Here is a 12,678-nt window from a genome sequence, read left to right as displayed (position 1 = left end):
AACTGCACAAAATTATCCAAATTAGACCTCGCCCAAACCACGAGAGACGGGCCTGCAAGCTGCAGTATACAAATCACAACAGCCCAACCAAAGACTAACTTTCAAAGTTACCACACACAAACTTCCACAAATGCAGCTAAGGTCAAACAACACCCCCGTCACTACCAAAAGCACCCGAGTTCAAAACAAAACAGCGTTACCCACAACACAAACAGCTCCCGGACGAGCCCCCACACTGTTAAGAAGCCAGCTACAAACAAACTGAACCCCCTAACCTAAATGTATGCGATAACGTGATAGTCAGTATGTATGATACTAAAGTGAATGTAACCAAAGGGCACAGACTTACCACCAGGCCTCTGCGCCGGCACAAGCTGTGTCTTGCATAGACGGTGAGCTCACACACGGAGCAGCTCCTTCTCCACTCCCCTCCAAAGCTCATATCTTTGGGGAAAACCCCAAAAGTAAAATAAACAAAAGAAAGCGTATTTCCAACTTAAATCCAAAAGGGAGGCAAAATGCAAATCTACCGTAAAGTTCAGCGATTACAATAGTTGGCTGTCTTCTCATTCAAACAAAAAATGGTCTCCCATACATTCTTCTTCTTCTTCTTTCCGATTTATTGGCGGTTGGCATCCACTATGGTGCATTACCGCCACCAACTGTATTATTGCGACATTGCAATGAGGTGTGGAGCTTCAATGGAGGAGTGACAAAAAAAATAATAATTAACTAAATCCTGTCAAAAATGCCAGTATTCTTTAGGAACATAAGAACAAATCTCCAAGCTGACGGTACTGAAAAGGCAAATAATCTCTCAAGAGTGAGACTGGTCTCCCCTAGTTCTCGAACCTCTTCTAGTAGAACGCTTCTCTGTCTACTGTATGCTTGGCATTCTAACAAAACATGTCTAACAGTCTCCATTTCGCTGCAGTTAACACAGTGACCTGTGGCATGCTTGCCAATGATGTAGAGGTTATGATTTAGTCTAGTGTGTCCTATCCTAAGTCTTGTTATAATTTGCTCTTCTTTCCGACTCCAAGTATCCTGTCTTCTAGTGGGAACCTTTTTTTGTACAGTGCACAGAAAGCTGCCCTTACTCTCCCTGTCCCACTGCCCCTGCCATAGTCCTAGCATTTTAGTGACTATGATGGTCTTAAGTTCTGCTTTACTCAGTGGGATATTAAACTGTGCCTCAAATTTTAAAGCATTTTTGGCAAGCTGGTCTGCAACCTCATTCCCTTCAATACCTGAGTGAGATGGAACCCATAAGAAATTAACCAGAATATCTTGCTGATGCAGTCTGAAGAGACTTTGAAGGACATCGTACAGTAGGTCTAGTCTACACACTGACTTGCCATGTAGAATACTGGTAAATGCTGACATAGAGTCAGAGCATATAACATTATATCTAGTTTTAACCTCTTCAGTCCATTCCAGTGCAAGACAGATTGCAAATAATTCTACTGAGTAAACTGCTAGGTGGTCAGACACCCTTTTTGATATTTCTTTGTTATATTTTGGGATAAAGACTGCAGCCGCAGTCTTCCCTGTTTCAGGGTCTTTAGAGCCATCTGTAAAAATCTGAACCCCTTCAGGATATTTGTTTTGTATGTGCACATTAATCAAATAATTCACATCACTATCCTCCCCAGCATCCTTACGCGTTTTAACTAATTCAAGATCCACCATAGGCATAATAAACAACCAAGGTGGAATAACCGGTAGAGGTACCACAGAACTGTGGGTCAACTCAGTTAGGCCAAGTTCCTCAGCCTGACCATTCCCGACCCACCCAAAACTATTAAAATCTGCCTTACCATGTTCCCAACATTGATTTAAAATGCACTTGGTAGGGTGAGCCTCTTTATGACCCTGTAAGTTCGTCCAGTACACCATAGCCAGCTGCTGACATCTTAAGGACAAAGGCAATTCCCCTGCTTCTACCTGAAGCACTGGAACTGATGAGGTCTTAAATGCCCCACTGCACACTCGTAATGCCAGTGCTTGAATTACATCAAGCTTCAGTAAATGTGTCTTTGCTGCTGATCTATATGCTATACATACATAATCTAATGTAGACCTGATAAGTGCAATATATACCTGTTTAAGTGACATCATAGTGGCACCCCAATCACTTCCCACTAGACACCTAAGTATATTTACTACCTTTTTACACTTAATAACTATTCTCTGAATGTGATCCTTGAAAGTCAGTTTGCAATCCATCCAAACCCCTAAAAACCTTACTCCCTCCACTTGTTTGAGTGGCTGCCTATACAGGGTAATTTGTACAGGAGGAATGTTTCTTCTCTTGGTAAAGCATATAACCTGTGTCTTCTCTACTGAAAAACGAAAGCCCCATTTAGTGCCCCAATTCTCCACAAGACTGACTGCTGCCTGAAGTCTCTTACTAATGTAAGCTGAATTTCTGCCCTTGACCCACAGTGCTCCATCATATGCATACAAAGATTTTCCAATATTAACGTCTATGTCTAAAAATATGTCATTAATCATTATACTAAACAACAGAGGGCTGCATACACTGCCCTGAGGAACTCCATTATCCACAGGATATGTGTTAGAATGTGACTGTCCAACACGTACCTCAAGGGTTCTATTTAACAGAAAATCCATCACCCAGTTATACAGCCTACCACTTATTCCCATTGCCTCTAATTTAATAAGGAGTCCCTCACGCCATAGCATGTCATACGCCTTTTCTATGTCAAAGAAAACTGCAAGAACTTGCTCTTTGTTTGCTTGAGCCTTCCTTATTGTATCTTCCAGACACAGCACAGGATCCATAGTCATCCTTCCTCTATGAAAACCACTTTGGTAGGAACTGATTAAACCCCTCTTTTCTACAATATCTCATCTCATTCATCTCATTATCTCTAGCCGCTTTATCCTTCTACAGGGTCGCAGGCAAGCTGGAGCCTATCCCAGCTGACTACGGGCGAAAGGCGGGGTACACCCTAGACAAGTCGCCAGGTCATCACAGGGCTGACACAGACACAGACTTTCTACAATATAAGACAACCTATCTGTGACCATCTGCTCCATTAACTTACAGCGGTTAGAGGTCAACGCAATCGGCCTGTAGCTTGATGCCTCACTCTTTTCCTTACCTGGTTTCAAAATCGGAATCACAACAGAGTGTTTCCAAGCTAATGGAATAATCCCTGTTTCCCATATCAAATTAAACAACTGCAAAATTACCATTTGTGCTTGAGGACACAATTTATCCACCATTACATAGCAAATTTCATCTTTGCCTGGAGAGGTAGATCTAACTCCATTTAGAGCCCGCTTCAACTCAAACATAGAAAATGGCTCATCAAAAGCCTCATCTGCAACAGCCTTTTTCTCTAGAACATTAGGATGCAGCCTTACCAGTTCTCTAGCCACTCTGACCTCAGGAGATAAATTATCCACACTATGGATTCTGACAAACACTTTTGCTAAAGCTTCTGCTTTTTCCTTAGCTGTTCTCATAATTTCACCATTAAGTTGTAAAGCTGGTAAGGAATATTCCCTCCTTATTCCTCCCATTCTTCTTATCATCCCCCATATATCATTAATTGCGGTCTCTCTTCCGATAGAGTCACAGAATTCTCTCCATCGCTCTCTCTTTGCCTTCCTTATCACCCTCCTAACCATAGCTTGAGCTTTTTTATACTCAACTAAATCAGCAAAAGAAAAGGTTGATTTAACCTTTTTAAAAGCTTTATTTCTTACCTGAATTGCTTCCTTACACTCATCCATCCACCAAGGCACCATTTTACGCTGCCCCCTGCCTGTTGTTTTTCCAATGAATTCTAGAGCAGAGTAGTGCTCTGTGATCTTCCTGTTAACAACATCAACATTCTCATGCGGATCTAAATTAAAACTCATCAGTCTTGAGCTACATATTTTACTAAAATCATCCCATTTGGCCTTTTTAAAATCCCACCTAGGGAAGATAACCTCCTCAATCTGGATTGGCCCCACTCCAATTTCACACATGATAGGGTAATGATCACTACCAATACAGTCATCCTGCATAACTTTCCATTTAGAACATCTTGCAAACTGTGCTGATACCAAGGTGAGGTCAATAGCTGTCTCCCGCCCACTTGAAACGTCAATTCTTGTTCCCCTCCCATTATTGAGGCAAATAAGATCCCTTTCCTCTAGCAATTCCTCTATTACATTACCATTGCTATTGGTTTCTGTACTCCCCCATAGGGTGCTATACGCATTAAAGTCCCCACACCACACCATTTTGTGAGATTCATCCTCCAGAAATTTATCTAAAATGTCTTTATTTAGTACCTCACAAGGATTGTAGTAGTTAACAATGAAAAAATTACATTTGCCTATCCATACCTCAATGATGATCCCCTCTACCTCTCTACTTACTTTAATTGTTCTATAACCCAGTCCCTGCATGACAAATATAGCCACCCCTCCACCAGGACCATTAATCCTATCCCCCCGCACAGTCACATATCCTTTTAAAACAAAGTCCAAATGAGGCCTAAGCCATGTCTCTTGTACACATATAACACTAGGTTTAACATCTAAATTTTCAATAAACTTTTTAAATTCCTGCCCATTAGAACAGAGACTTCTAGCATTCCACTGCAAAATAATAAAAACCATTAGGAACCCCCACATGAAACTGGCTGTAATGTTACTGTAGTTGCACACCTTGGAGAGTATTTAGAGTTCTATTAATTTCCTCAAATGAAACTTCCATCCCCACACAAAAATGCCTCCGTGCAGCTTTGACAATGATTTTTATCTTCTCACTTTTTTTTATCTGTTAATGCTGAGCAATTTATGACTTTGGCAAGGAATGCCAAGAATTTCACACTATCCACTGCTATAGATTCCTTATTTATCTGCCTAGGTATTTCATTACTATGCTGAGAAAAAACACTTTGGCCCGGTCTCTGCTGTCTTTGGCCAGTTTCTAGTTTTCTTTTCCCGTCAACCTTCTTAATGGCCTCTGCATAAGTAAGTTTCTCCTCAACTTTAATTCTTTGCACTTCAGCCGCTATTTTGTGTCCTTGACAACCTTTGTATGCTGCGCTATGTGAGCCCCCGTAATTGCAACATTTAACACTAGTGCCCTCCTGACATTGGCCATACTCATGATCTTCTCCTCCGCACTTGCCGCACCGCTTTCTCCCTCTACAAATGGCTGCTACGTGCCCAAATTTTGGGCAGTTAAAACACCGTAATGGTGGTGGTATGTATGGACGAACTTGGAAGCTCATATATCCTACTCTAACTCTTACGGGCAATTCCTTCTCATCAAAAAATAACAGAATGGACAGGCTTTCTTGTTTTATTTGATCTCGGGTGTACATCAACCTTCTGCATTTGACCACAATGGCTACTGATACATTGCTCAAAATATCCTCACATGACAGGTTAGTTGAGACTCCAGTTATAACACCAAGCTCAAGTTTCTTACACTCCCATTCAGTACATCTAATTTTCTTTCCTTCCATTACAGTCATTCCAAGTAGCTTATCCCGCTGTGCGGCATTGTAACAATCAATAATTAAACTACCGTCCCTTAGCGGTGTAACCTGCACTGTATCTACAGCTATATGAAGTGCTTTGGTAAGTCTCAGTGGATTGATAGAGCTAGGGGGGTCAAACTGGAACTTTACCTTTAAACCGTTATGTTTTGCCACTCGCTTTGCTTTACTGTCTCTATCTTTATCCGACTCTGAGTGACCATCAGTCACTCTACCTCATTTGTTTCCTTTCTTCTTTGCTTTTCCTTTCTTCTCCCATTTCTCATTTGAATTTCCCTCGTCTTCTCCTTCCATCTCTGGCTCACTTCCAAACAAACTACCGTCACTTCCTCCCATTTCCGCTCCATCACTCATCTCAAGCAAGAGCCCACCTCCACTCTCTACCGCCATCCCCTCGGATCCCGCCCTCCGGCGTCCGTCTCCCATACATTCTTGCTCGTAAGCTTATATAGGCCCAGCTAGCCAAACCAGCAGAGTAGCAGCAAGCCAGTGCCCCCTGGTGGATATAATGTGTTCGTGAACATGTACTGTTTATCTACAATGCAACTACCAAGAACCGACATCCTAACATAAGCCAAACAGACTGGGAGCAGCTCTGTGTTTAGTTGCGAACCGAGCACACATGTACGGACTTTGATCATGAGAGGTTGTGTAAAATATCTGAAAGTGATTGTGATTTTGAAGTAGGAACTCTCCAAATTAAATATCAAGAGGTGAAACCATATATATATGAACCTATGGCCATTGCGAAGCAATCGGTGAATGTGGCTCACTGGTTTGACCGTGCGGCCTCAGAATCGGACAGCAACTCGGCCGACTCTGATCGCAGTGACCCCAGACCTCAAAAAGACTCGCGCCCAAATGATTTATCTTGGTAGTTATGATAAATTCCTACTTTCGTCATAATACTAAATAAGAGCCCTTTTGAAGAATAATTAAACTGCCTTCCCTAGTGGATATAGGTAACGATTACTTGACAGTGCACCGGTAGGCCACATTAGCTTGCCATTCATGGCATTATACTATTTATAGCCTACTCTAAGCGAGGAAATATCCCTTTGTCTCATTTCCACAATAATTGTACAGGATCCCTCAGGATTCTTGACTTGTCAATTGCAAGCAAAAGTAAAAATATGTTTACCTCCAATCTTCTCCTTTTTGCTTGAGTGTTGCTGGTCCGTTTCTTCTTTGACTGCTTGATTTTGTTTCACATGCCCAATCCACTCTCTCCACCTCTTCTCCTCTTCCAGAAAAAAAAAAACAACCCTCTGGCTTCACGCGCACAATCCACTCTCTCCGCCTCGTCTCCTCTTTCAGAAAAAAAACAACCCTCTGGCTTCATGCACACAATCCACTCTCTCCGCCTTGTCTCCTATTTCGGAAAAAGCCAACCCACTCGCTCCGCCTCTTCTCCTTTTTCAGAAAAAGCCAACCCTCTTGCTCTGCCTCTTCTCCTCTTTTGGAAAAAGCCAACCCACTCACTCCACCTCTTCTCCTTTGTCAGAAAAAGCCAACCCACTCGCTCCACCTCTTCTCCTCTTCCGGAAAAAGCCAATCCACTCTCTCTGCCTTTTCTCTTCTCTCGGAAAAAGGTAAAAACTTCTTCCTGAACTGGTTGCGTTGTTACAGTTCACTGCACAACAATAAGACATGTTTTTTCTTTGGAAATTCCTGAATGCACGTCTGCACTCAAGCCGAATGGCAATGCAAGTAAACAGAAGTGGACTCAACTCAAGCGGTTTGTTTGGCTCAAATGATGTCACATGCCGAGTGGTCACGAAAATAGCCAAACAGAAATTTGCCACGATCCACGATAACTTATTTTAATTATTTCTTATCAACAATACTTCTTGGGACCAGAAAAAATTACAGAGGGTTTTTTAACATGTAAAGTTTCAAATGTGCATAAAATTAAACCCATTGCCTATGAGCTTTAAGCTCCCCAAACAAGCACTCCAGTGCGAAGTATCGTTTTGCCTGCTCAGTACATACCAAGCCTTGTTTCTTCTGACTTCTTCTAGTATTTCTGACCCTTTCACTTTCTCTCTCACGTTTTTGCTCTTTGCCTTATCTTCCCTGTGTTGTTCGCCAATCACCCAACCCTTGCTTGTTTATCGACTCTGATTCTAGTGTCTCGTCTTGGCTTTGATTGTCAGTCTGCACCCGCTCTCTTCTGCACATACATCTGTAAGTGCCTGCATTCTAACAGGATACTTTGCCAAACATGGATGTAGCAGAGGACATTAAGCAGACTGCTCTTAAGGCACAGGGGTGTTTCCTTGGAGAACATCAATAGATGCTTGCCGACTTCAACACTCGGATGACACAACTCGCAACTGTGATGTTGCAGGCCCTCCTAGCATGCCCCGAGTCTCCTCCTAGCCCAGCGTTACAACTCCCCATACCAAATAAGTTCACTGGAGACACCATTGCATGTAAAGGTTTTTTACTTCAATGTTCTATGTATACTCAGAAAAAATAAAAACTTGACACTCATTATTTTTCAAATAGTGTTTAGAAACTTTTCTTGAAAGAGTTCTTGTTGTGATTATGGTTAAATGCATTGTCAAGGGCATTACGTCACACATTCATTCTACTGGTCGGGCCTACGTAGCACGTGCGAGAGCACTGCATGCTAAAATCACGTTTCCACGTTACACAAGTGACGTGACCTATTGATACACGTGCAATTGATCTCACGGTAGCAGAGTAGAGTGTCATCTCAGAAAAACAAGGTTTTATGGTTAATTATTCATTAATTTGCAATGCCACGACTGTCAAACATTCAGCGTGAACATGCCATTGGCATGTTGAATACGGGAACATCCGTCACTGACGTTGCGAGGGTTATGGGATGCAGTCGACAGACCATCCATAATCTCCAGACACGTCTCCATCAAACTGGCACCACAGCCGACCGTAAGGAACCCTCCACAGAACTTGCAGGAGCTTGGTGCCATGTTGGTACAAATATGGCGGTGCATTCCCCAAGCTGTGTTCAGACGCATCATCCAATCCATGAGGAGACGTTGTATCGCAGTTGTGAACGCCCATGGAGGACACACCCAATATTGACATGATTTCATTAAGTTGTGACTCACAGTTTTTGATCATGGACATTGTCGTCGCATTTCCGGTGGAACCGATTCCATGACAAACATGATCTGTATGCTATAGCATCTTTAATGACAAGATAATTGAATACAATCATTATTTCAAACCTATTTTCCAAAATGTTCAAATTATTGACTTTGAAACGAGTGTAAAGTTTTTATTTTTGTTGAGTATATTTTGCCACTATGCTGAATCTATCAGATGAGCATAAAATTGCTAAGTTTCTATCTTTTCTCACTGGCAAAACACTCCGCTGGGCAACTGCCATTTGGAACAAGGGCAGTGAGCAAACTAAGTCATATGAGCAGTTCCTCTCCCTGTTCAAGAGAGTTTTTGACCATGAACCAGGGGGGATTGAGGTTGGGGAGAGTCTACTCGCCAGCTCTCAAGGTTCTTAACTGTTGCTGAATATGCCCTGGACTTCAGGATGCTAGCAGCTACCAGTGGATGGAACAATCCAGCCCTGAAAGCAATCTTTTGCCAAGGTTTGCATCCTGAGATCATCAGTGAACTGGCTTGTAGAGATGAAAACCTCACTCTGGACTCCCTCATTGACAGCCATTCAGCTCAACCAACTGTTAAAGCACCAACCCTCTATTCACGAATGTATCAGGTCTGTTCAGCCATCAGAGGACAGCTCACCCATGGAGGTTTCATGCACTAGGTTAACCCATGCTGATCGTGCTAGACAATGCAAGGAGGGGTTATGCTTCTACTGCAGTAGCCTCAAACATAACATCCGGCACTGTCCGGTCCGACCAGCCTGTGTGACCCCAGCAGAAACACCAGCAGTATCTACGAGTCCGGTGAGAGAATTCAACTCTAAATCATTTAAGATACCAGTTTTACTAAAGGTGGTGTCCTCCACATACATCCTATCTGCTTTTGTTGATTCAGGGGCAGAGGGGAACTTTATCAGCAATACCATCATGCAGAAGCTTAACCTGCCTACCACCCTTCTGCACAGTGCACTCAGCATTAGGACCATCATTGGAGGACCCATAGGCAATGGGCTTGTCACCACATGCACCCAACCAGTTCAGATTCAAGTAGGAGCATTGCACAAAGAACTCATTTCACTGTACATGATGACAACCATTGATCATGACATTATCCTTGGATATCCCTGGCTACAGCTGCACGCCCCTCTGATCTCATGGCAAAGCAAAGAAATTCTTCAATGGTCACCCACTTGCTTACAGAGCTGTCTCTCTTGTTCTCAGGTCAAAGTACCTTCCACCTGAGTGGAAAGTCCTCAACCAGAGTCCATGGACAATGTTCATGACTGTTATCAGGACCTTTTGCAGGTCTTCAGTAAGGGGAAGGCCTGTGGGCTACCACCACACCAGCCTTATAACTGCACAATTGACCTACTGCCAGGTATGTCAGCTCCATGTGGTTGTATTTATCCTCTATCCCAGAAGGAACATGTTGCCATGGAGGAGTATATTCAGGAGGCCCTCAAACAGGGCTATAGCCATCCCTCCAAGTCTCCTGCATCTGCTGGTTTCTTTTTTGTGGAAAAACAAGGAGGTGGACTAAGGCCTTCCATCAATTACAAAGGTTTAAACCAGGTCACCGTAAAATACCCTTATCCTCTTCCCCTGGTTCCAGCAGCTCTGGAGCAACTCAGATCTGCAAGGATCTTTTCTAAGCTTGACCTGCACAGTGCATATAATCTGATCAGGATAAAGAAGGGCGATGAATGGAAAACAGCCTTCAGCAGTACTGCTGGACACTTTGAGTACCAGGTCATGCCTTATGGCCTTTCTTTGGCTCCCAGCATGTTCCAATGCCTTATCAATGACGTGCTATGGGACATGCTGGACAAATATGCCATCGCTTATATTGACGACATCCTGATATACTCCTCAGATGTCCAAAGTCACCAGAAACACATCAGAGCAGTTCTCAAGCATCTACTGGAGAACAATCTCTATGTAAAGGCTGAAAAATGTGAGTTTCATCAAAGTAAGATCTCCTTTCTTGGCTATATCATCAGCGCAGAAGGAGTAAGCATGGACTCATCTAAGGTATTAGCTGTCACTTCCTGGCCGACACCCAAATCCATAAAGGATCTTCAACAGTTCTTGGGCGTTGCAAACTTTACTGCAGTTCATTCAAGGTTTCAGCACTCTGGCAGCTCCCTTAACCACATTGCTGAAGAAGGGTCCCAAGCACCTACAGTGGAAGCCAGGAGAAGAAGAAGCCTTTAGTCGGCTCAAGCTTGCCTTCACGTCAGTCCCCATACTCCAGCATCCTGACCCTACTAAGCTGTTCATCGTAGAAGTAGATGCATCTAACACTGGAGTAGGGGCCATCCTTTCCCAACATTTTGGGGAAAAACAAGCTACACCCAGTAGCTTTCTTTTCAAAGAAACTAACTTCAGCAGAAAGGAATTATGATGTAGGGAACAGAGAACTGGTCTCCATTAAACTAGCTCTCAAGGAGTGGCGGCATTGATTAGAGGGAGCTACTTACCCCTTCATAATTCTCACAAATCACAAGAGCCTAGAATATCTCAGGAAAGCCAAAAGGTTAAATCCACGCCAGGCCAGGTGGGCATTATTCTTCACCCGATTTGATTTCACAATTTCATTCTGTCCAGGTTCCAAAAACACCAAAGCAGACGGTCTATCCAGGGCTTTCAGTCCATTCTACCAAGATGCAGTTTCTCATCCCATCTTCCCACCACAGTGTTTTGTACAATCCATCACCTGGGAACTGGACAAGGAAATAAGCAAGTCACAGCCTCAAACCCATCCTATTCATCTTCCACCTGGTCTTCTCTATGTACCCAAGCATCTTCACAGCAGACTCATCACCTGGGCACATGCATCTCCCACCACTGGACATCCAGGCAGTCAATGCACATTCCAAATGTTAAAGAACAAGTACTGGTAGGAGAATATTCTCATGGAAATAAACCAGTTCATCGCTTCATGTTCTGAATGTGCTCAAGCAAAAGTTCCGAGAACTCCCCCCCCCCCCCCCACTGGCAAGTTATGCCCTCTACTGATTCCTCAAAGACCCTGGTCACACCTAGCAATTGATTTTATCATAGATCTCCCTCCCTCTCAAGGCAACACCACTATAATGGTAACCATCGACCGATTTTGAAAGGCACTGAAACTCATCCCATTGCCAGGCATCCCCACAGCCTCTCAGACAGCAGAGCTGTTATTTCAACAAGTCTTCAGGTATTATGGCATCCCCGAGGATATAGTTAGTGACTGGGGATCCCAATTCATTTCACACTTTTGGATAAGCTTCATGGAGAGGTTGGGATTATCCGTAAGTCTCACATCTAGCTATCATCCCCAGTCAAATGGCCAAATAGAGAGTGCAAATCAGGAGATCAGGTGTTTCTTGAGGATCTACTGCATGCGTAACTGGGGGACTGGGTGTGCTTCCTTCCTTGGGCCAAGTATGCACAGAACTCGCTTAAACACTCAGCTACCCAACTAACACCATTTTAGTGCATACTCAGCTACCAAACACCCTTGTTTCCCTGGGACGACACACCCAGCCAGGTACAAGCCATCGATGACTGGTTCAGACGCAGTCAAGCCATCTGGGAGGAGGTCCATAAGCATCTAGAATCAGTTTGCACCAAGTACAAAGAATACATAGATAAGCATAGAGGAGAGACTCCTAACTTTTTCCCTGGTGACAGAGTATGGGTGGCCACGAAGAATCTGAGAGAACCCAACACCTGTAGAAAACTCCAGCCACGCTATATTGGGCCATTTAAGGTTTTGCGCCGTGTTAATGAAGTGTGATACTGTAGTAATCCCCGATGTGGGTGGAGCACAGAAGCACGGCAGGTGAGAGTTCGTGTTCACACACATGCACTTTATTGAGCTTTTCAGCTTTCTTTCTTTCTTTCCCTCATTCATTCACTCACTCACGCACGCACACATGTCTTGTGGTCGGGGAGCGAATCCCTCTTCTCTCCTCTCCCCCTCCCTTTATACTCCATCCCTGCAACAAACACACACACACACACACACACACACACAAATT

Source organism: Neoarius graeffei, chromosome 16, assembly GCF_027579695.1.
Source record: "Neoarius graeffei isolate fNeoGra1 chromosome 16, fNeoGra1.pri, whole genome shotgun sequence".
Classification (NCBI taxonomy): Eukaryota; Metazoa; Chordata; class Actinopteri; order Siluriformes; family Ariidae; genus Neoarius; species Neoarius graeffei.
This window is presented reverse-complemented; position numbering follows the sequence as displayed.